Source organism: Protopterus annectens, chromosome 6.part0 (assembly GCF_019279795.1).
Source record: "Protopterus annectens isolate FY-2018-M chromosome 6.part0, PAN1.0, whole genome shotgun sequence".
NCBI classification, from domain to species: Eukaryota; Metazoa; Chordata; order Ceratodontiformes; family Protopteridae; genus Protopterus; species Protopterus annectens.
This window is the reverse complement of record NC_056737.1, coordinates 1,253,652,119-1,253,674,400: the sequence shown is the minus strand read 5'-3', so window position 1 is coordinate 1,253,674,400 and position 22,282 is coordinate 1,253,652,119.

The following is a 22,282-nucleotide window of genomic DNA, read 5'->3' as shown; positions in this document are numbered from 1 at the left end:
CTGCAATTGGCTCTGCTCCACTGAGCGACAGTTGGTTACTCGATGTGGTGGTGACAGCAGACACTGTTTGCCTCGATTGATGAATGGCCTCTGACAATCGGGCATGTACCTACCGATGTACCTAGGAACCTATACACACAGTTCCAACATATGCTGATAGGTGCGTGTACTGTTCAGGTGTTGACATTCCTTGTTCCAATAGCTGTTGTGTGTACAATGGTTGAGATATGCCTATGTAGGATTCACACAGTAGGCCACCTATTCATTACAATTTACAGGTGGTCGTGTGTGTGTGCCATCCATTTTACTGTGTGTGCAGGTGGAGAGGTGTGTCAGTCTGTAGGGGCCTACACTGTCAGAGTATGTGCTATACATTACCTCTTTGCCAAGGCATAGGCATATTGGGCACACCTCCGTCTGCCTACTGGGGCTGGCACAGGGTGTTCATGGTCTGAATCCCTCTGTGCCTGTCATGGCCTTGGCAATTGCGGTGGGCTGTGAGGGCCTTCACTATTTTGTCCCTGCTGCAGCTGTTTCCGAAGGATCATATTATGTAGCATGGCACATACTATGAGGATGTGGGCACATGTGCCTGGAGAGTACTGCAAGGCTCCACCAGATATGTCCAAGCAACAGAACCATGATTTCAGCATCCTGAACACACACTCTATGATGATTCTGGTTTGTGCATGTGCCTCATTATGGCATTCTTGCATGGGTGTGTGTGCATTTCTGATGGGAGTCATCATCCATGGCTCCAGTGCATAGCCAGCATCACCCACAAGGTGGCCATGTGGGATGTCCCTCCTGACAAATACCTGATACAGCTGTGAGGCATGCCAGATGTGGGAGTCATGGTAGCTTCCAGGGCTGCCAGCACACACATCCATGATAATGCCCTGGGCATTGCACATGACCTGGCAGTTGATGGAGTGGTATCCCTTGTGGTTTATGTAGTGCCTACCATGCTCACCGGTTGGTGACTTGATATGTATGTGCGTGCAGTCTATCACACACAGTACCTCCGGGTAGTGTGCCACATGGTGGAAGAGACGCATATTGCTGGCCAACTCCTCCTGAGTTCAGGGGAAGTATATATGCTCATTGGCATGTGGCAACATGGCATCCAGGAACTGGTGTAGTACCCTGGATGCTGATGCATGTGAGATCCCCATTATATCTCCAGTTGGCCTTTGAAAGGTACCTGTGGCTAGTATTCGCAAGCTTACACATACCTTCGTGTCCACTGGGATGGGTTCCCCTCTGTTGTTTCTGGATCTCAGGCGTGGCCGGCACAGCTCAACTATTTGCTGTAAGATGTCCCTGTCCACCCTGTAATGCTCTACTATCTCCAGATCATGTAGCCCCTGATAGGTTACCCTTGGTCTGAACAATCTTCTCCTTCAGGGCCTGCGGTGGTTGTCAGCATCATCCTCCTCAACACCGTCAGTCTCTAACACATGGTGATGAATCACAGCTATGGCAGCTCCCAACATGTACATTGTAAAAGTTCCCCGTATGTTTACACCTATGGTGCAGTGTTTGGGAATACACAGGTGTGTGTGGGGTGCTTTCACACTTTATACTATTGTGCTGTGAACTCCGATGATGTCATAGGGTGTGTATGTACGATCGTACCTACAGGATATCTTATGTGTTTTACGACAGGAACTACTATTTTGGTGCCTTTGGTGTTGAATTACATTTGGCTGCCGTGGATTACCTCTTGCCCTTTCCTTTACATTTCTTCACATTTCACCTCCCATTTTCTGGCATGCATCCAGCAGCCTGCTTTCATTTGTACTTTCCTACACCTGGCTTATCTTGCGTAATGTGTTCTATGGCCGGTCTACTGCAGGTTTGCTTTGCTCTGCTATGACAGTTCTCTTTTCTTTGCAATCCGACACCTCCCCTATCCTGTTTTGCAGGTTTCTGTGAGCAGACTTGTCAGCTGCCATTGATTGCCCGCTGTGAGTTAATAGGTGTTAATTGCTCAGTTGTACTCCAATTACCCTACTGCGGCATTTCCTTATTTTCTTCCCCTGACCTTCCTGTTTGAGCTATGGTGCATGGCGCATGCATCCGCTTACCGGGTTTCGGGCACGTTTTCCTTCCCGTACACATGCGCTTTCGGGCATCATATGTGCTCTCAGCTAAACAATGCTATACCTACCTCCCCACCCCTGTCCTGTGGCTTTGCTTAGCAACGGCCAGGCTGGATTCGCATTGCTCCAATGTGCTTACAGCTATTGTGGCACACCCCACTGCTAATGTCATGTATACCTCTAAGCCACTCCTCAGTATTGTAGCGCTGCACCGTATGGTACATCCTTAGTCCAGCGGGACATTTGCGATTCACTGTTACCTGCCTCATTTGCATGGCATTGACTACTAATTCCTAGTTACCGTGCCAAACACTGTCACAGACCCTTAGCAACCCTTGCAGCTTGGTTGCGGTGTACCATGCATACCATTGAGTATTATGGTGAAATCATGATTTGTATTACATTGCGATTTTATGACATTTGTATATATTTTCTTTGTGTTCTCGTTTGTGCACACATGCCCTGCGGTTGTACTTTGTGTTACTGTGGACATGACATTACATGTTGTTTTTTAGGTGTTGTGCATCTTTTCTTATGCCATTGACTGTATATTTAGCCATTGGCATATGTTAACTTTGTAATACATGAGTCTGGTCCGCTTTCATAGCTCCGATGTTCTGTTTGGAAAAATGTAAACCGTGTTTTTTGGTTTACATTTCTGTGGGGTTACGCTACACCTGCACCATTTCATGAATCGCTATGTACCTTCATTTGCATGGTGCGGCACTGCTCATGGGGTGATTAGCATACCTAAGCCGAGGGCTGCACAGATCTGGCGTACGCCAGTAGTGGACGTGGAATTGGATCGTACCTGAATCGCTCGGCGGCCATGTTTGGCGTTATACGCTACGCCTGCGCCTGGCGCAAGCTTCATGAATCCCGGGAAAAGTCTAACTTGAAGTAGTGAATATAGTAATAGAGATAAAATAACTGGAAATGGATCTTTAGAAAAAGGTAAGAATAAAATACATGGAAAAAAATAGGAATTGTGGTAAGAACACATGCAGAATAATGTTTTGGAGGAATAATGAGGTTTAAAAGAAGGCGGGATTTTAATGAGCTATATAATGTTTGACTGGCAATGACCAGATACAGTATAAGAAATGTACAATGTTTCAACTAAAAATATGTCAGTATGGTTTATTTTCATATAAATGTATGATTGCCTATGTTATAAGTGATAATTTAATAAAGATGCTTCTTGTTTAAAAAAAAATAGAAATAATACAGAGCATAAGAAACATGTACTGTGCAGACTGCCTCAAGGCCCTAGCCCTGTATTATGTCTCCAACAGGCTTGTTGAGGGGACATCTATACCTGGCATACAAGGCATTGTCAGACCATACTGTGATGGACCTCCTGCACATCCACAAAACAAACAGTGCCAGAATTACCCATTCTAAAGACGTAAACCTTGCCTGTGATGACCCCATCTGTAAAACAGGCTCCACATCCATGTGAAGCAAAGTGCCTCCCTAACCCAATTCAAGTCTAACTTGGACAATTGTATGGGGAACAGGAAATTCCTGTTTGGTACCTATGTCTCTAATTGACATAGTCAACCTGGAAATGGTTCATCTCCCAGACCCCTGCTTACACTTATCAAGGGTACCAAAACTTATCAGAGAGTTGGGATGCATGGCTAGGCTTGAAAAGGCCCTTGTGGTCATTAGCGTAGTAAACACCTATGAACCTAATCATCACTGGGGATGACTTTGCAATCATTGATTCTACCTTAGTGCTATTTCCTTAATAGGAGGAAGTCTACCCGAGTTGCACATAGGTTCATAAGTTCATAGGTGTGTACTAGGCTATTGGCCTTGGAGCCTTTACAAGTCTAGCCCATAGAAGTGCCCTGGCATTGTGCTGCCCAACATCATTTCCCAGTGCCTCTATCAAGTGGAGCCACTGGAGTGATCCCTGAGGTGAGCTTTCTATTTCCCATCTACTCATCAAGATTTGTCTTGAAGAGGGCCAGTGAGGTGCTCTGCTTGACATGTATGGGAAGTCTATTCCAGAGCATGGGCAGTCTCTGGGTTATGAACCTGTCCCTCCAGCATGTTCTCTTGATTGTGGTAATGTGGTTGTGGTCTCTGGAGCATGTGCTGCACAGGGATTGGGATTTCTTTACATGTAACATTTCTAACAGAGTTGGGTCAGACATGGCTTTGTAAGTCAAGCAGAGATTGCCTCTTAGTAGACGATATGAGACAGAGAATAGCTGGAGTTTTTTGAGTCTGTCCATGTAAGACATGTGTTTAAGGCCTAGGATCCTCTTCATGAGGTACATTTGTGGCCTCTCCAGCTGTTGCAAGTGTCTATTAAAGTATATGTCAAATGAGGTATTATACTGTATGATTGGTCTAATGAGGGAAGAGTAGAGAGATATGATGACCTTTTTTTTCCTGGATGCACAACCCTTGGAAATGAGATGTGCCACATAGAAGGACTTTCTGACCACAGTGGCAATGTGGTAGTTGAAGGAGAGGTTGCTGTCAACATGTCTCCACAGATCTCTTATTACTCCTTCAGTGTTCAGTGGGCTCCCATCGATGTGGTAATTAGTGGGAACTGAGTTTTTCCCAAAGGGGATGATGTTGCATTTTTGGCATTAAGCTTAAGGCCATGGTTTTTGACACCAGTTATTGGTCTCAGTGAGGCCTTTCTGTAGGATGTCAGCACCACTTGAGGAGTTAATAATGGCTCCCAGCTAGCCAGAGTCCCTCTGTGTTGGCCTGAACTTCTGAGAAGTAGATGCCAAACAGGACAGGACCCAGGACTGATCCCTGTGGGACTCTACTCCTGACTGGTTGGCAGACTGACTTGGTGTCCACTGCTTTCACACTGTGGGTTCTATCTGTGAGCCAATTTGCAACCTACCTAATGATATAGTGGTTGATGCCTAGTTTGGTGAGTTTATAAATAATTCATGAGTGAGGAATGGTATCAAAGGCCTTGGCCAGATCGAGGTAGGGTGTATGAACTGCCTTACCCTCATTCACAGCTCTGATGACTGACTCAAAGAAGTCAACCAGGTTGAGCAGGCATGATCTACCTTTCACAAAACCAAATTGCGTGGGATCTAGTGTTGGGAGATTCCCTATATCCTTGTTAATTAGGTCCATGATGATGCTCTCCATACCCTTACATATCAGACTCATCAGGCTAATTGGCAGATAATTTCCAGGGTCTGTAGTCACGCCTCCTTTATGGAGAGGGATGACTGTAGCAGTGCACCATTCAGAAGGGACAAAGCCTGAGGTGAGGGTTGTGAGTGAACAGGGCACACAGATGTAGGGCCAGTTCACTTTGTAATTCATGTAGAACACAGCCAGGGATATTGTCAGGTCCCATGGAAGCTGTATTCTTAGCCTTGGACAATGCAGCTTTAACCTATGCTGCAGTAATTCTGGGTGCCTGGCATTCTTCCGGTATTGAGATTGGTCCTTTAGGGGGGAGAGAAGGGTAAAGTTGGCACTGAATTTGTCAGCCAGTATGTTGTCAATATCTGTTGGCTCAGTATAGGAGGTACCATTGTGCAGTAACTCAGAGCAAATCTGGGTATTGCCGTGGAGATTCTTGATATAACTATAGAAGGCTTTGTAGTTGTTTTTAGTGTCTGCCACAATTCTGCCTTCATAGCTGGATTTGGAGGTTTTGATGAGGCATTTCAACTTTTTTTTGAGGCTAATAAGGGAATTTTTCCAGTATTGGGACTTCACCTTTTTCTGCAACAGTTTCTTCCTTCTGTTGTAGAGTTTATTCATGGCAAGGGACCACCAGATTGGCTTCCTTTTTTTGCAGGAGAGTGTCTTGGTTCTGTTGGGTATGGCTATTTCCATACATTTATGTACATGTTCGTATAGTGCATTGGTGCATGATTCGGCAGTCATGCGTCTATTTTCCATTGGTATGGGTGCCGTGAAGTTTGCCACCTCTGTTTTTAGGAGTCCAAAGTCAGCTTTGGAGAGGTTTTTCATAGTGGATACCTTTGCGGGGGTATGGGTGAGATGTGGATTTCCATGGTGATTAGGTTGTGGTCGGATCTAACCAGGGAGGAATTGACTATTGTTGTAGAGCAATGGTCATACATGTTAGTAATAACCAGGTCAAGGATGTTGCTTCCTCTAGTGGGGGCAAGAATGAGCTATTCCAGGGCATTGGAACTGATTACTTCCAAGAAGCATTAGGCCAGTGCATTGGTGCATAAGGAGCTTTCCCAGTTGATGGAGGGGTAGTTGAAGTTACCTAGTATGAGAGCGATGGGTTGGATCTTAATAGTTTCCAGGGTGCTGAGGAATTATTAGCCCCTCTTATATGTGATCTTGTGACTGTCTCTCTTACTGAACCATCTTCTTCTTCTTTCAGCTGCTCCCGTTAGGGGTCGCCACAGCGGATTGTCTGTTTCCATTTCTTCCTGTCCTCTGCATCTTGTTCTGTCACACCAACCACCTGCATGTCCTCTCTCATCACATCCATAAACCTTATCTTAGACCTTCCTCTTTTCATGTTACCTGGCAGCTTCATCCTTATCATCTTTTTTCCAATATACTCTGCATCACTCCTCAGCACATGTCCAAGCCAATGTAATATTGCCTCTTTGGCTTTGTCTCCAAACCTTCCAACCTAGGCTGGCACCCTAATATACTTGTTTCTAATCCTGTCCACCCTCATCACACCCAGTGCAAATCTTAACATCTTCAACTCTGCCACATCCAGCTCTGACTCCTGCCTTTTTGTCAATGCCACTGTCTCCAACCCATATAACATAGCTGGTCTCACTACTGTCTTGTAGACCTTCCCTTTCACTGTTACTGGTACTCGTCTGTCACAAATCACTCCTGACACTCTTCTCCACCCACTCCATCCTGCCTGTACTCTCTTCTTTGCCTGTCTTCCACACTCACCATTAGTCCGAACTGTTGATCACAAGTATTCAAACTCATCCACGTTCACCAACTCTACTCCCTGCATCCTCACCATCCCTCTATCCTCCCTCTCATTCACACACATATATTCTGTCTTAGTCCTGCTGACCTTCATTCCTCTTCTCTCTAGAGCATATCTCCACCTCTCCAGGGTCTCCTCCACCTGTTTCCTACTCTCACTACAGGTCACAATGTCATCTGCAAAAATCATAGTCCACAGGGACTCCTGTCTGATCTCGTCTGTCATTCCCCATTGCAAATAAGAAAGGCTCAGGGCTGATCCTTGATGGAATCCCACCTCCACCTTAAATGCATCCGTCACTCCCACCGCAGACCTCACCGCTGTCACACTACCCTCATACATATCCTGTACCACTCTTACCTACTTCTCTGACACTCTTGACTTCCTCATACAATAACACAACTCATCTCTAGGCACCCTGTCATATGCTTTCTCTAAGTCCACAAAGACACAATGCAGCTCCTTCTGACCTTCTCTGTACTTCTCCATCAACACTCTCAGAGCAAACTGTGTTGACCATATCATGCTATTTGCCAGACAAAAGTCTAGAATGGCCTGTCCTTCTTTATTCCTGTTGGTTCCTGCAAGTGGACCCAGGCCATCCTCATATCCTAATCTGTTTGTCCCTAGATATGGATTTAGGTCACTCAGCCATTATCTGCACCAATTCATGTTGTTCTGCTTTATCTAGTAAATCCTGCAGCAGCTGCCTAAATGCACTCTTTTCCTCACTTTCACAAGCCTGCTGTGGGGTATGGGTTAAGATTCTGAATACTGTCCTGTCTGATTGCCATGCGTCTAGCACTAATTCTGATGATTACCCTCACTGTCTTCTGAAGCTTTTCCCTAACCACAATTTCCACACCATTTTTAGTCTTTCCTCCTCCTGAGTAGTAGACTGTGGTTCCCAAGCTAAGTGTCTTTGCTGTACTACCCTTCTGTCTTGTCTCCTGGATACAGAGGATGCCCAGCCTCCTTCTTAGCATCATGTCATCCACTTCCAAGCTACATCCTGTTAATGAACCTTCATCAAGTGTAGAAATCCTTTGCCCATATTTGGCAGGTTGATTGGTTTTCCATCCAGCTTTCAGTCAACAGAGCTTTCACAGGTAACCCCACGCTGGGAAATTTATTGAACCAAAGCTGCTGGGCTTTATAGCAGACACACACTTGTCAATAGGACACATACACCCCTGAAACCGTTGGCATAGTTCCCTGGTGTAGATGGGAATAAGCTGGGTCCTCAACCCACTTATCACAAGCACAATTATCGCCAATTTAAAGTGTCTATTCCACCTATTGTATATGTTCATAGGTAAGTACTAGGCTAGCTGCCCATGCAGGCCATTTTAAACCTAGCCATTTTCCTCTTTTGAGCTCAAAATAACCTCTCCCATTTGGTTATAGATTGCCTTTCTCCATGTCATGGTCGATAATTATATATTATTCCTAGTAAGAATAACTGGGTTCATACCATAGATAATTTGAGGGGATCCATGCATGGGATAAAGCATTCAGGAGCTGTACAGGGGGCAGTCATAAATTTTCTCTTTCCCATCCATAGATCTTATCGGCTCATAGGTGTATACTAGGCTAATGACCACTAGGGCCCTTATAAACCTACCTGTCCAACCCAAGTGTGAGCCACAAATTTGATTTATACAGGTGGTGATTTACTGACTGCCTCTGTCCAGCAGAGACATAGGAGCCAGACCAGGAGTGAATTTCTGACTATCCATCCATTGGTCCAAGTTGCACTTAAAAAGGATAAGGAGGAACTCTGCCTCACATGGATGGGGAGGCTGTTCCAGAGAATGAGAAATCCCTGAAATGTATCTGTCTCTCCAACATGTCCTATTTATGTCACAACCAAAATTTAGGTCTTTTAATCTAGTGGCTCTGATGTGGTTTGTTTTGTGGATGTGTAAAAGCTTCTTCAAAACAGTGCCCAGCGATGCCCTGGCAAAGATCACCTATCAGATGTTTATATGATACCAAGTAAAGAGACAGAGCTTTGAGGTGATCAGTGTAGGACACTGTGTTTACTCCCTGTATTGTTTTTATGAGTAACCCTTGTGCATGTTCCAGTTACTGCATATCTCTGGTCAGGTACATATCAAAGGGGCATTATACTCTATGATGGGTCTAATGAGGGCCGAGTACAGTGGTATGATGACCTCTCTGGAACTAGATGCCATGCCCTTGGTTATAGGATGGGCAGCACAGAAGGATTTTCTTAAAACCTTGGACAAATGCTGGTTGAAGGGTAGGTTACTGTTTACAGATCCCTGACTAGTAAATCAACTTTTAAGGCCATTTTATTGATGATGTAATTACCTGGTGTGGTAGAATTCCCAAAAGGTACTATAATGCTTTTCTTGGTATTGAGTTATATGCCTTTGGCTCCAAGCATTTGTCTGTATTAGACCTTCCTGAAGAGTGTTCTCATTTTGGGGGGGGAGGGTTAATGGCTGCTTCCAGTTTGTAATCATCTGCAGTCATTGACATGGTTGTACAGTAGTTTCTGAGAGCAATTCAGCATAGGCTGCTGTGTTCTTTATGTTTGGAGGGGCATTGAATTTTGACAATCCGTCACTCAATAAAAGATACTTTGCTTAGAATAGTTCCTATCTGTTACTGGTTCTAATGGGATTACAGAGTTAATTTTGATTTCAAAGGAGACGACTTTTGGTTTGGACGTTACCAGGGAGGTCTAGTATGTTGGATTGTCTTCACTATTTGGTCAAGGATGTTTGTATTTATGAAGTCCAGGAATCTCTCTGTACCTGTGGATTTGAGGCTGTGTAGGGTTCACAGTCTAAAGAGGGGTAATTAAAGTCTCCTATGAATAGAGTGTTAGGTTTATTTATTTATTTTTATTTAACATTTGTTGACCAGTAAAGTCCAGCTAGGACAGAGCCTATTTTAGCCGAGGCCCAGAGACAAATGCTCCAGATGCATGTCTTTGGAATGGTTGGATGGTAAGAGTCTCCATTAGGTCCGAGTATTCATTGTGAGTTTCTTGGAACATGGAGAGTGGCCTATAACTGGCTAGGATATAATATGGAACTTTGTCTATGCTGATCTGCACAAGGAGAAACTCCAGTGCATCATCCTGTTTGACCACCCTACATGCATCCTTGTTATTGATGTATCTTGAGATACCTCCTCCTTTAGCCCTTTCCTCTGCAGCTACTGGTCTAAAAGTGTATAAGGCACTGAAGCCTTGCACTGCCAGCCTACTCTCTGCCCCTTTAAACAATGTCTCAGTAACTTCACAGATGACTATATGTGAGGAGGGCTTAGAGGGAGTGTAGTTTTTTTTTTTTTACTCTCCTGGCATTGAGCAGTAACACCTTGAGGTTCAGTTTTGTTGATTTGGCTATCTTAGTAGGTTTGTCACTTTTGTATTGCTTAAAAAAGGCACTATGTGGGGGTGGATAAAGTTTTACCCGGCATTCAAAAGCCTAGAGTGGAGAGGTACAAACCATCCTTGGCAAAGCAACATGGTTTGTTAACCATGTCTTCCCAAGCTGACAAATATTGGATCCCCTTAGAATGACACCAGAAAGACAGCCAGTTACTGAAACCAATAATTTTTTGCTCATATTGTGGCATCATCCTCAGTGATGGTAATATGCTGATCAATACAAGGCTCATACCAGCCTGAAACACATTGTCTGAAAGCTCCATAATGTCCATTGTCATATAGTCCAGGAAGGTATATCTCAGGTCATTAACATCTACATGGACTATGATGGAATTCTACTGGTACCTGTGGTGAAATGACTTGCGTGAATGCATTATTTGGCAGATTTCTGGCTCCAGATAAACAACTAACAGTTTTCTTTGTCTTGTTCAACCTGGTTAGAGGGGCATCAGTGTATCTTACATAGGTTCATATGTTCATACATTAGTACTAGGCTAACTGCCCTTGTGGGCTATTTTAAGCTTAGTCAATAATTATCCCCATGTGAGACTCAAACCATTCAGCTTGTGTCTGTAAGGTAAACACCTTAACCATTATCCCAAACTCTCACAAAATAAAGTACTATGTAGTTCATAGATTAGTGCTAGGCTAAGTGCTCTTGTGAGCCATTTCAAGCCTAGCAAATGATCTCAGGTGAAAGTCAAACCCTGCACCTTGTGGGTATAAGGTAAACATCTTAACCATTATGCCAATCTTCCACCCTCTATGAATGAAGTCCCCTAGGACAAGAATGCTGGGAAGTGTTTATGGATAAGATGCAATAATAAAAAACTAAGGCACAAAATCTCACAGTATTACATAGCTCTGCCACCTAAACTATAAGACTATGAGCCAACAGGGTTTAAAATGCAAACAGATAGCTTTCATAAGTAATTCTACTTAATGGAAACAGAAGTATGGAATAACACAGAAAAACAATCTTCCCACAACTCTTAAGAAACAAGACTAAGGTCCCAGAATAAACTTAAAAGTGCAAACAGATCAAACGGAGAGAGCAGAAAAGTACAAAATATTATTACCACACTCAAATATTTAAGCAGAATTGAAATAATTAAAATAATTTAATTCTCTCTCTTTCCTTTCTTTTTTATTTTGAAAAGCTAGTTACTGACAATTACACACTAAAAATAATGGCTAAATGTTTAAATTTTTTTTTATTTTAAGAAGAACTTCATCAGACCATTATAACTTTAATCCAAAGGCGTTTAAATACAAACACTATCACATGACATAATCACATGACTAACCATTATGCTGACACCACTCATAAAAAATTAGTACTTTCATTTAATGCCGGACTTATGTCTGCACCTAAAGAAAGCCATTTAAACTCCTTAACTTCTAATAAATTATTACAATTCCCCTAGTTAGAAATCAGTGACATCAATCACAAAAAGTATGAACTTTTTAAACTCAGTGCAATTAGATTTATATTTTGCCATTTCATATGAATAGTCAGCAACTAGTGTTCGTAAATTTTTTTGTAAGAGTATTCTAGTGGTTTTACTGCATATAAGCTTCACATAAACAACAGGTAGCTAAAAAAACAACAAAGGAAGATTTGTGATTTTAACACTTTTTGTCAAATGTCATGTGTATGTTTTAAGACTGCACTTTGACTACAAGTGATAAACCTACACATCTTGCAATCCTTGTGAGAATAAGTACCAGAGGAACTTTGATTAATTTTAATATAGGTCAAAATTACAATTGATTTCTCAAAAAAAAAATGTTTGCTCTCTTAAAACTAAAATTAAGGGAAGAGCATGAAACACCGATCAACTCATGGTTACCCCTAATTATTTTACAATTATCAGCATAATATTTATAGGTTTATAGGTTCATAAGAGGTTACCAGGCTAGTGTACCTAGAGCCTTTACAAGCCTAGCCATGTTGATCCCAAGTATCCATATTTGTTAGTTTTTGTGTAGTTGAGTGAATTTATGAACAGAGTGGGTCTGTGATCAGCACCAGCTACCCCTGTCCATGATGGACAAGGGTGACACCCTAGCAGAAAATTTGCGATCTCCCATCCAGTTATCTAAGGTTGTGCTTGAATAGGGTCAGTGAGGAGCTCTGTTTTACATGAATAGGGAGTCTATTCCAGAGAAGCAGCAGTCTCTGGGAGACATAGCTGTCTCTCCAGCATGATCTGCTAAGTTTGCAAGTAAGGTTGAGATGTCTAGAGCAACTGGCTCTTCCATTAGGGCAGGGTTGGAGATTGCCCTACAGACCAGGCACGTCACCTCTCAACAGGCTATAAGATACAGAGTAAAATGAAAGGGATTTCAGTCTGTCCACATAGGTCATGGTATCAAGTCCCTGTATTTTCTTACTGAGAATTCTCTGAGGTCTCTCCAGCTGCTGTAGGTGTCTGGTGAGATACATGTAAAAGGGTGCATTATACTCTATTAGTGGTTTGATGAGGGTTGAGTACAGTGGAGTTATAACATCCCTTGTCCTGGATGCTATGCCCTTGCTTATAAGGTGCACTACATAGTTTCATAGTTTCATAGTACTAGGGGGCATTTGTAAGCCTAGCCATAGTGATGTGGCTTCCATGAAATGGTACAAAATGTACAGAATAAATCTAGAATACTGTGCCTCTGTCTAGTAGTGATACAATGAAGGTCCCTATATATATAATTAGTTTACTGTGCCCCTGTCTAGCAGTGACACAGATGTGACCCCTGGGTAAACTTACGAGTCTCCCATCCACTCATCAAGATTTCTCTTGAAGAGAGTCAGTGAGGGGCTCTGCCTACGAACTGGGATCCTGTTCCAAAGCATGGGAAGCCTCTGGGTTATGAATCTATCCCTCCAGCATGTCCTATTCATACTTGTGCCGAGGTTTAAGTCTTTAGCTCGTGGTCCTGATGGATTTGGATTTTTGAGGTGGAGAGCATGTCCATATCAGATCCTGATCCTGATTGGACATGGCCTTGCAGGCAGAGATCACCTCTGAGCAGGCGGTATGCTACTGAATAGAGCTGAAGTTTCTTTGAATAAGACATATGTTGGAGACCCTTGATCCTTTTGGTAGGTACTTTTGTGGTCTCCAGCTGTACTCAATCATGGGTCTGATGGGGAGGAATATATGGATCTGGATGTGAATCCCTTCATGATGAGGTGTGCAAGGTAGAATGTTTTAATGACTAGGTCTCTGATTACTTTTTCTCAGTGGGTTGCTGATAATTTGTGGGTACTTTGTCCGCTTCAGTGAGGCTTTTTGTAGGATGTGTTCCCATGTTTGTAACATCTGAGAAATAAATGCCCTGTGGGACACCACTTGTGACTGGCTTTGAGTCTGACATTTCTCCAGCGATTTTAACTTTATGGGTTCTGTCCTTTAGCCAGTTTGCAACCCATCTAGTGACATAAGGGTTTACTTTTAAGCTGTTTAACTTATCTATAATGCCTGAGTGGGGTATTGTGTCGAAGGCCTTAGCCAAGTCCAGGTATGCTGTATGGACTGCTTTGCCCTCATCAATGGCTCTAGTGACTGTTTCGAAAAAGTCAACCAGGTTTAAAAGGCAGGATCTGCCCTTTACAAAGCCGAGCTGGGTGGGGTCAAGTGTCTGTAGGTCCCCTATGTCTCTGTTTATGAGTTCCATAATGATTTTTCCATAGCTTTGCAGACCAGGCTAGTTAGTTTCAGGGTCTGTAGAGGCACCCCCCCTTGTGGAGTGGGACCACTGTTGCTGTACGCCAGTGTTCAGGTACATATCCCGAAGTAAGGCTGAGGTTAAATAACATTTTTATGTGTGGGTTTAGCTCCTCTTGAAGGCTTTCCTTACCACTGTAGAAACTTGGTGGTCAAAGTTCAGATTGCTATCAACCTGTGTTCCCAAGTTCCGCACCACTGGGTGGAAACTCGTGGGGGGGGGTGTCAATATTGTAATTTGTAGGGAATTCTAATTTGCCAAAGGGAATAATAATGTGTTTTCTACATTTAGTTTTAAACCATGGCTTTGGCACCCATCATTTGTTTGTGTTAGCCCTTCTTGTAATATGTTGACATCACTGGGAGGACTCAGTGATTGCTCCCAGTTTGAAATCATCAGCAGACTTGGTGAGCCAAAGATCATCTAGTTTGGCCTGAACTTCTGAGAAATAGATGCCAAGCAGTAAAGGGCCCAGCACAGACCCCTGTGGTACTCCACTGGTGACGGGTCTACTGGTGGAATTGGCGTCACCAGTTTTGATAGAGTGTGTTCTGTTGGTGAGCCACTTGGCTACCAACCTAGTAACATAAGGTAAATCCCTATCTGGGAGAGTTTCCCAATGATGCAAGAGTGGGGAATTGAGTCAAAACCCCTAGCAAGGTCCAGATAGGCTGTGTGTACTGTCTTACATTCGTCCATGGCTTTGGTGACATTCTCAAAGAAGTCTACCACATTTAATAAACATGATCTATCCCATAACAAAGCCAAACTGGGTTGGGTCCAGCATTTGGAGGTTGCCTATGTCCTTGTTGATAAGGTCTATGATAATTCTTTCCATGGCCTTGCAGATGAGGCTGGTTAGACTTATGGGTCTGTAGTTCCCAAGCAGTTGATGATCCCCTTTGTGCAGGGGATTACTGTTGCTCTTCTACATTCTGCAGGAACATAGCCAGTTCTCAAGCTATGATTAAAAAGAATACCAGGTGGGTCTGCTAGTTCTTGTTTGAGATTGTTTAGTAAACAACCTGGAATATTATCTGGTCTCATTGACACTGTGTTTTTGGCCTTGGTAAGTACAGAGATGAACTGTTCTCTAGAGATGCCAGTCAGAGGTCAGGTGCAAGGTATGCTTTGGGATATGGTAGGTGAGGCTAGGGGGGTGAAGTTTGCACTGAATCTGTCAGGTTGGTGATATGTTCCTGTGTAGTATGAGTGATCCCATCTACAACCAGTTTGGCAGATAGTTGGACATTCCCTTTTAGACTTTGGATGTAGTTAACAAATGCCTTATGATTATCCTTGGCTAGGGATGTGATTTTAGTTTTATAATTTGCTTTAGAAGACTTTACAAGATTTTTGATTTTCCTGTTTGGGCTTACGAGGGAACTCTTCCTCTGCAGAGTGATATCTCTCTTGCTTTTGGACAACAGTTTCTTCCTCTTGTTATATAATTTGTTTATATTTGAAGTCCACCACGGTAGCTTGTTTTTATGGGAAGACCTGGTTTTGATCTGGTCAGGTACAGCAGAGTTCATGCAGTCACTTCAGTGTTTGTACAGGGTATTTGCATACACTTCTGAATAGTGATCATTGGTGTCTGCGATTGTGGTATGACTTTTTTTGTAGCATCACTTAGCATGCTGTAGTTAGCATTGGTAAAGTTTTTTTTATAATTTTTGTTCCTGTGAGTATATCAGTTCCAGTAGTTACTTCAAATGAAACTGATTTGTGCTCTGACCTGACCAGGGAGGGCATCAGGCATGAGTAAGTACAGCGACCCCCGCATGATGGTGGGTAATATGTCCAGAACAATAGAGTATCTAGGAGAGTGCAGGCTATCTGTTCCAGAAGCATTTGTGTTAACAAAGTCCAGGAACCTCTGGGTGAACATGTTTTTGCTCATGTATGACCCCCAATCTATGGAAGGATAGTTGAAATCTCCCATTTCTAAGGTGTTGGGCTATATGGCGAGGGATTCCAGTAAATTAAGGTAAGCGATGTGCTCATGGTGGGGGATCTATAGCTAGAAATGATGTGGTATGGCACTTTCTCAAATGTTAATTGGGCTTGGAGTAGTTTCTAATAAGATGAACATTGTGACTGATAAAAACAGGAAAAACTCTCTTAAAAGTATCATTTTTAGATTGTCTTTCTTTAGGGAAAAAATCTTAAATTGGTAGGAATTTAGAGTACCTGTTCTCACTAACTTCAAGAATAAGTTTGTTAACAAGTAGTTAAGATCATCACAGTTTAAAGTTTTCTTGCAGTCCATACTGGATTAGAGATGCAGTTTTACTCTCCTCAAACAAGATGAGCTTATCTGCGTGGAGGATAATCTGTAGGTTGGAGGGGTGAGAAGTACATTAATTGCACAAAGAAAATAGGGCCAGGTACTGAGTCAGCTGAAATCCCAAGCATTAAGCTTCCTTGATTTGAGCAGATGCAAGACTTTTTTTTATTTTGAAGGCTATGCCTGTGATAAGAGACTTATTATCTAATTAAGAGGTTTCACAATCACTAAAAATGCTGTTTTGAGATAGGATAAATGGCAGTCTTTGCATGATGAGTTTAGATCATAGATAATTTTAATAGCACTTTTAGACAACATCTTGAAACAAAAGTTATTATAGCATTGTGATATAAGCCTGTGAAGATGAACATTCATTTTGAAACATGTTTTTGAAGCTGGCTTAGCAATTGGGCTTTTTTGGCCTTTTCTGAATAAGGGGAAGTGAGGCTCATATTAGCCCATATAAACCCACTCACTTGGACAACAATACAAAATAATTATCTCTAAAAGCCCCTTTAAGTGGCAACTAGATAATCTTTTTGAAGGGGTGTAAGCTCTCTTGTATCCCTCATGTGCAGGCACACCCTCACACCCCCTCCAACTTATATATTCTAACTCCATGGTCATACAGCAGTGGAGAAAAGTACAAAATCTAATGCTTGCTGAAAGTCGCTTTCAGTGATATGTCCATTATGGCACTGTGCATCAGACAAATTATCGTCAAAAAGTTCTTGCATTCCTACAACCTACACCTACTAACATCACATGTCAAACATGGCTGCTTAAGACTGAGTGCACCCAAGATGTCAAGCTTCAGTGGGTATTTAAGCAGGTTCCCTTCAAAATCACAAATCCCACAACACCAAACTTTAGAATGTCGTGATGAAAATAAGGAAGACTTACAATCCCGAACGGCCATTTTTCTCAGGGCAAGTACACACTTTTCCAACACATAATGTAAACACAGCAGCTTATGTAAAAACCTTCTAGGTGGGGGGGACTAAGCACACCCCCCACATCCCTCCAACTATATATACCTGCTCTGGAATCATACTGTAGTGGGGAAAAGGGCATATTTCCATGTGTTGGGCAAGTGTTTACTTGCCCTGAGAAAAACTGGCCATTCAGGATTGTATGTCTTCATTATTTTCATCTCAACATTCTGAAGTTTGTTGTTGTTGTGGGATTTGTGCTTTAGAAGGAGATCCATTTAAACATGCCACTTTCATACTCTCGAGTATAACAGTGTTTCTAATGTAAATTTTTTGGTTTAGTACATTGCTCTAAAAAGTTCTGCCATATTTTCCTTTCTAGCACTATAAACCGATCATCCCAAAACTGTATCAACAATTAAATATTACATGCAGAAGTGGGAAGCCCTATTATTGCTACTTGCATACCTCTCAACCTTTTAGAGCAAGAAATCTGGACAAAGCTTAAAATAATGGGGGACAAAGGCCCAAAGATAGGGACAGATTTAAAATATTGCTCTTATAAACTTAGAAAATTTTCAGGAATAAAAGGATTTATGTTGGCACGCATTTTCTCTAGGCTATGAAACTTGAATGTATACCATTATTTAATTACTTCAATCCTCAGTGATTTGCCAGAAAACCACAGAGGAGCAGACCAAAAATATGAGGCAAAAATCTGGACACACTGCGAAAATCTGTACAGTCAAGAGGTATGGCTATTTGTATTATGTTTTATAACATATGTTTGTTTGTCTTTCGGCTTTCTCCCGGTAAGGGGTCGCCACAGCAGAACTCCTGCCTGCTAATGATCGGCAGTAGATTTTTATGAAATGCCGAGGTGCCAACTCGATGCCCAACCTTCAACGAAGGCACGCCCATTTACACACGCATGTCTTTCGAATGCTACCCAACCGCGGGGAGGACATGCAGACTCCACACAGAAGGCACTCCCAAGCCAAGCCGAGAATCGAACGGGAGAACCTCTTGCTGTGAGATAACAACGCTACCACCGTACCACCGCAGCATTAGTTTTATAACATATAAACTGGAAATTTTCACTTTATCAATTATTTAATAGTGACACCAATACTTCATAATTTACTTCTACTCATATAAAAAATAGCTGCCAAAGCTTTAACAGCAGGGACTTCAGAGACTAAATGAATGTAGAGAACGACAGCTAAATATTAATAGAAACAGTGAGAAAAACAGTTCAACTTACACTGCGTCATGTTTTTGTGTGATCTGTGTCTGCACTGATATAGCATGTATAGTGACACTGTAGAATATTATTGTATGCTGCAGAAATTGCCATATCATCACTGTTGCATTATTATATGATGCTGACTCCCTGCTCTTGTACTAATAAATTGTGTATACACAAGTATTAACTAATGAATGCATTTTTAACGGGCACATGACATTAGGATGGACGGCACAGTGGTGCATTGCTAGTGTTGTCACCTCACAGAAAGAGTTTCTCCAGTTCGATTCTCGGCTGGAGTGCTTTCTGTGTGGAGTCTGCATGTCCTCCCTGCATTCATGTGGGTTTTCTTCAGGTACTCCGGTTTCCTACCATATTACAAAGACATGCATCTGGAGCATTTCTCCCTGGGCCACCACTGAAAATTGGCTTAGTTCCAAGTCGGACATTCCTGGTAAACAAAATGTTAAAAAAAATAAAATAAACTGCTTATGCAAAGTACTATGCATTCATGCATGTAAATATAGCTGCCAAGTCGGGAAATCTAATAAACCATTACAGTAAAACTCATCAAAGCCGCAACTCATTATATGAATAACTATTTCATAGTATGTTTTCTCAACTTAATCCTATGTTGTGCAAGCTGCAGTTTGTTTATATTTGTCAGGGAGTAGCTCCTATGCAAGACGTTTTTCTTTTGGGGGGAATATACACCATGAAAAGGTCACTGATGCAATGAGCTATAGCGTGAAAGAGTTATGACTCAATGACTCATTTGGAAGTCTACAAATCTACAAATCTACCATGATGCCCCACAAAGATGTTACTTTGCCATACAGCAGGAGACTAACTATTTTCAGAGAATATACATTACACACATTTGCACAGAATAACAATTTGAGTCATAAAGTATAGAAGGATACATGCACAACTTAGATGAGGAAATACAGTTGACACAGTTGTTATCCATTAGCACAAAAGTAGCTACATATGGATTCACTAAGAAGATGTTCTTTAAGTGAGTCCTTAAAGCTTATGAAGGTTTCCTGATTTGTGATTTCAGCAAGCAGGCAGTTCCCTTAGCAGGACCAAGTCTTGAAAATGCCCTCTCTATCTATAGTAGACAAGATAGAGAGAAATAACTGAAGCACAACATGAACGTCCCAGTATAACCAACATGAAGTTTAATTCCACAATAAATAAAGCGCTCCAGCACCTCGGCTTAAGATAAGCTTTCAAGGAGTGATTTCACCATTAACAAACCCTTCTTTTTATACCCCCACGGTTGCCAATTAAACAATAACATAATTTAACAATTATACATTTAAAACAATACAAGTGCTTAAAGAAACACGTTGTATAACACCTTAAATAACACATTTCCAGCAGCAGTCTGTATTCAGACCCTGTGGAATCAAAGTGCTATATATCACGATAAAATGTGTTTCTTTATATAACAACACATTTCTTATATAATCATTATTTCCTTCTCCATGTACCTGTTCTAAAATAGTCGCTGTTAAACCTGCAGACTCACTATTATGGTATAATTTAAAATGTTGGGCTAAAGGACTCTGCTTTTCCTAACCTGATGTCTGTTAGATGTTCTAACAATCTCATTTTAAACATTCTCTTTGTTTTCCCTATGTAATATTTATTACAACTACATCTAATTGCATACACCACCTCTTCTGTTAAACAATAATAGTCTCCAACAACTTCAAATCTAATGTTATTCATTTTTGAAAAAGTCTGTACAATATCTTTACAACCTATACAACTACCACATGGAGTTGTCCCTAAGGTTGAATCTGCTGTAATAACATATTATTAGGTCTTTGAAATTTAGTATACACTAACATATCCTTTAAGTTTTTACCTCTCTTATAAGAGAAAACAGGGTTCTGTTGTATTAACCCTAATAACTCCTGAAACTTGCTCAAAGATTTCCAATAATATACAATAGCTTGTTTGATACTATAACTCACAATACTGGGTCATTACTGCAAAAAAACTGTTTTCACTTATGTTAATCTTCTCTCTATATGTAAAATTTCCATCAGCTATATTAGTTATATTATATTAGAGAGAAATAACTGTTTAGCAAGATTTTGAGGCTGTAGGTGCTGTTCTGTGTACACAATTGTGTTTTCAAAGGAGACAGTAGCCTTATTTTAGTACCTTATAAATAAGAGGCATTAGTAGAAGTGTAGCCCTATTGGAAAGATAGACCCAGTTAGATTTTTCTAGTAGTTTGCAGTGACAGAGAAAAGTATCAGCCTGATGTATAAATCTGCAATTGTTGTTTTTAGGTATTTGTAGTCTTTGGATGTTATATGAACACTGAAGGACGAAGTGTGAGATCATACTACAGTTTTGGTCATAATTTTTTGGCTATTGCTGAATGAACTTTATGTGAGAGAAGATGACCAATTTTACAACACATTTTTAGTTGTTAAAGTACTGTCTTAGGAGGAGGAGCCAGAGCAGTTAAAATTCACTTGTAAGGATCTGATTGTATATAACTTCTAAACCAGTGAAATTGAGTCTTTTTAACTTGTTGAGTAGGATTAGATGGGTAGCCATTTGAAAGGCTCTAATCATATCTGCAATGGAACCTGCTGTGATTTGTCCTAAACTGATGCTGCAATGAATGCTATCTGTAGCAGATATCAGAGCTGTAAATGCACTAAAATAATTGTGGAAGCCATGTTGAGCATCTGACACAAGGCAATAGCTGTTGATATTGTTAAGGAATTGCTTCTACAGAAGTTTTTCAAAGATCCCGGTAATGAAGCAAAGATTAGCAATAGGTCTGAAATCTTTAAAGTTCTGTGAAGAAAATGTTTTGGGGAGGGTTACTGTAGAAATACATAGATTTCTAGTAACGTCTTCCTGAGATTGTATTCTTCTCACAGTCCATCCCAGCTCCCTGACACTTTGTTCTGCCAGTTGTGCTCTGCAACCAGCAACCAACACAACCTTCAGTTATCATCTCACTATTCAGAGCTCCTCATTTGGCCAACTTGGCCTCCTTTAAATATTACAGCCCTTTTCCCATAAGTCTTTTACCATCACAGCTGTCTTATAGGTACTGCATCTACCAAAGCTGTTATCAGTCAAAGTTATGGTTTCACCCATTTCCTCTCACATACTGAACCACTGTTTAGTCCTGATGATCAGGCTTTTGATTTATACAGATCTTTACAAAGAGAACTGGTCTTTGAGGCTTCTCAGGTCATCTCCTCCATATTCTGATTACAGATTATATGTTGTGGCTTCTCTTTTCAATTCCATTTTCTGGTCAAATATTACACAGGCACATTTGGTAGAAAGAGTGGACTGGGGAAAATTAAAGACTCAGAGCACAAGAAATCTGCATATAAAGAAAAAAAGATAATTTATTATTGGTGGCCCTGTCCCACAGCTCATAATATGGTGACCAGAGCCATCATACTGTATATACTAGGATTCCTAACCTCTCATTCCAAGTCTGTAAAGAAAAAGAAAATACATGACTCCCAGCTAGCTAATTGTGAGGTATTCAGTTTCTCCTCTTATTTTTACTCCTGCTTTCTACTGTTTCCAATAAGTGCTTCAGT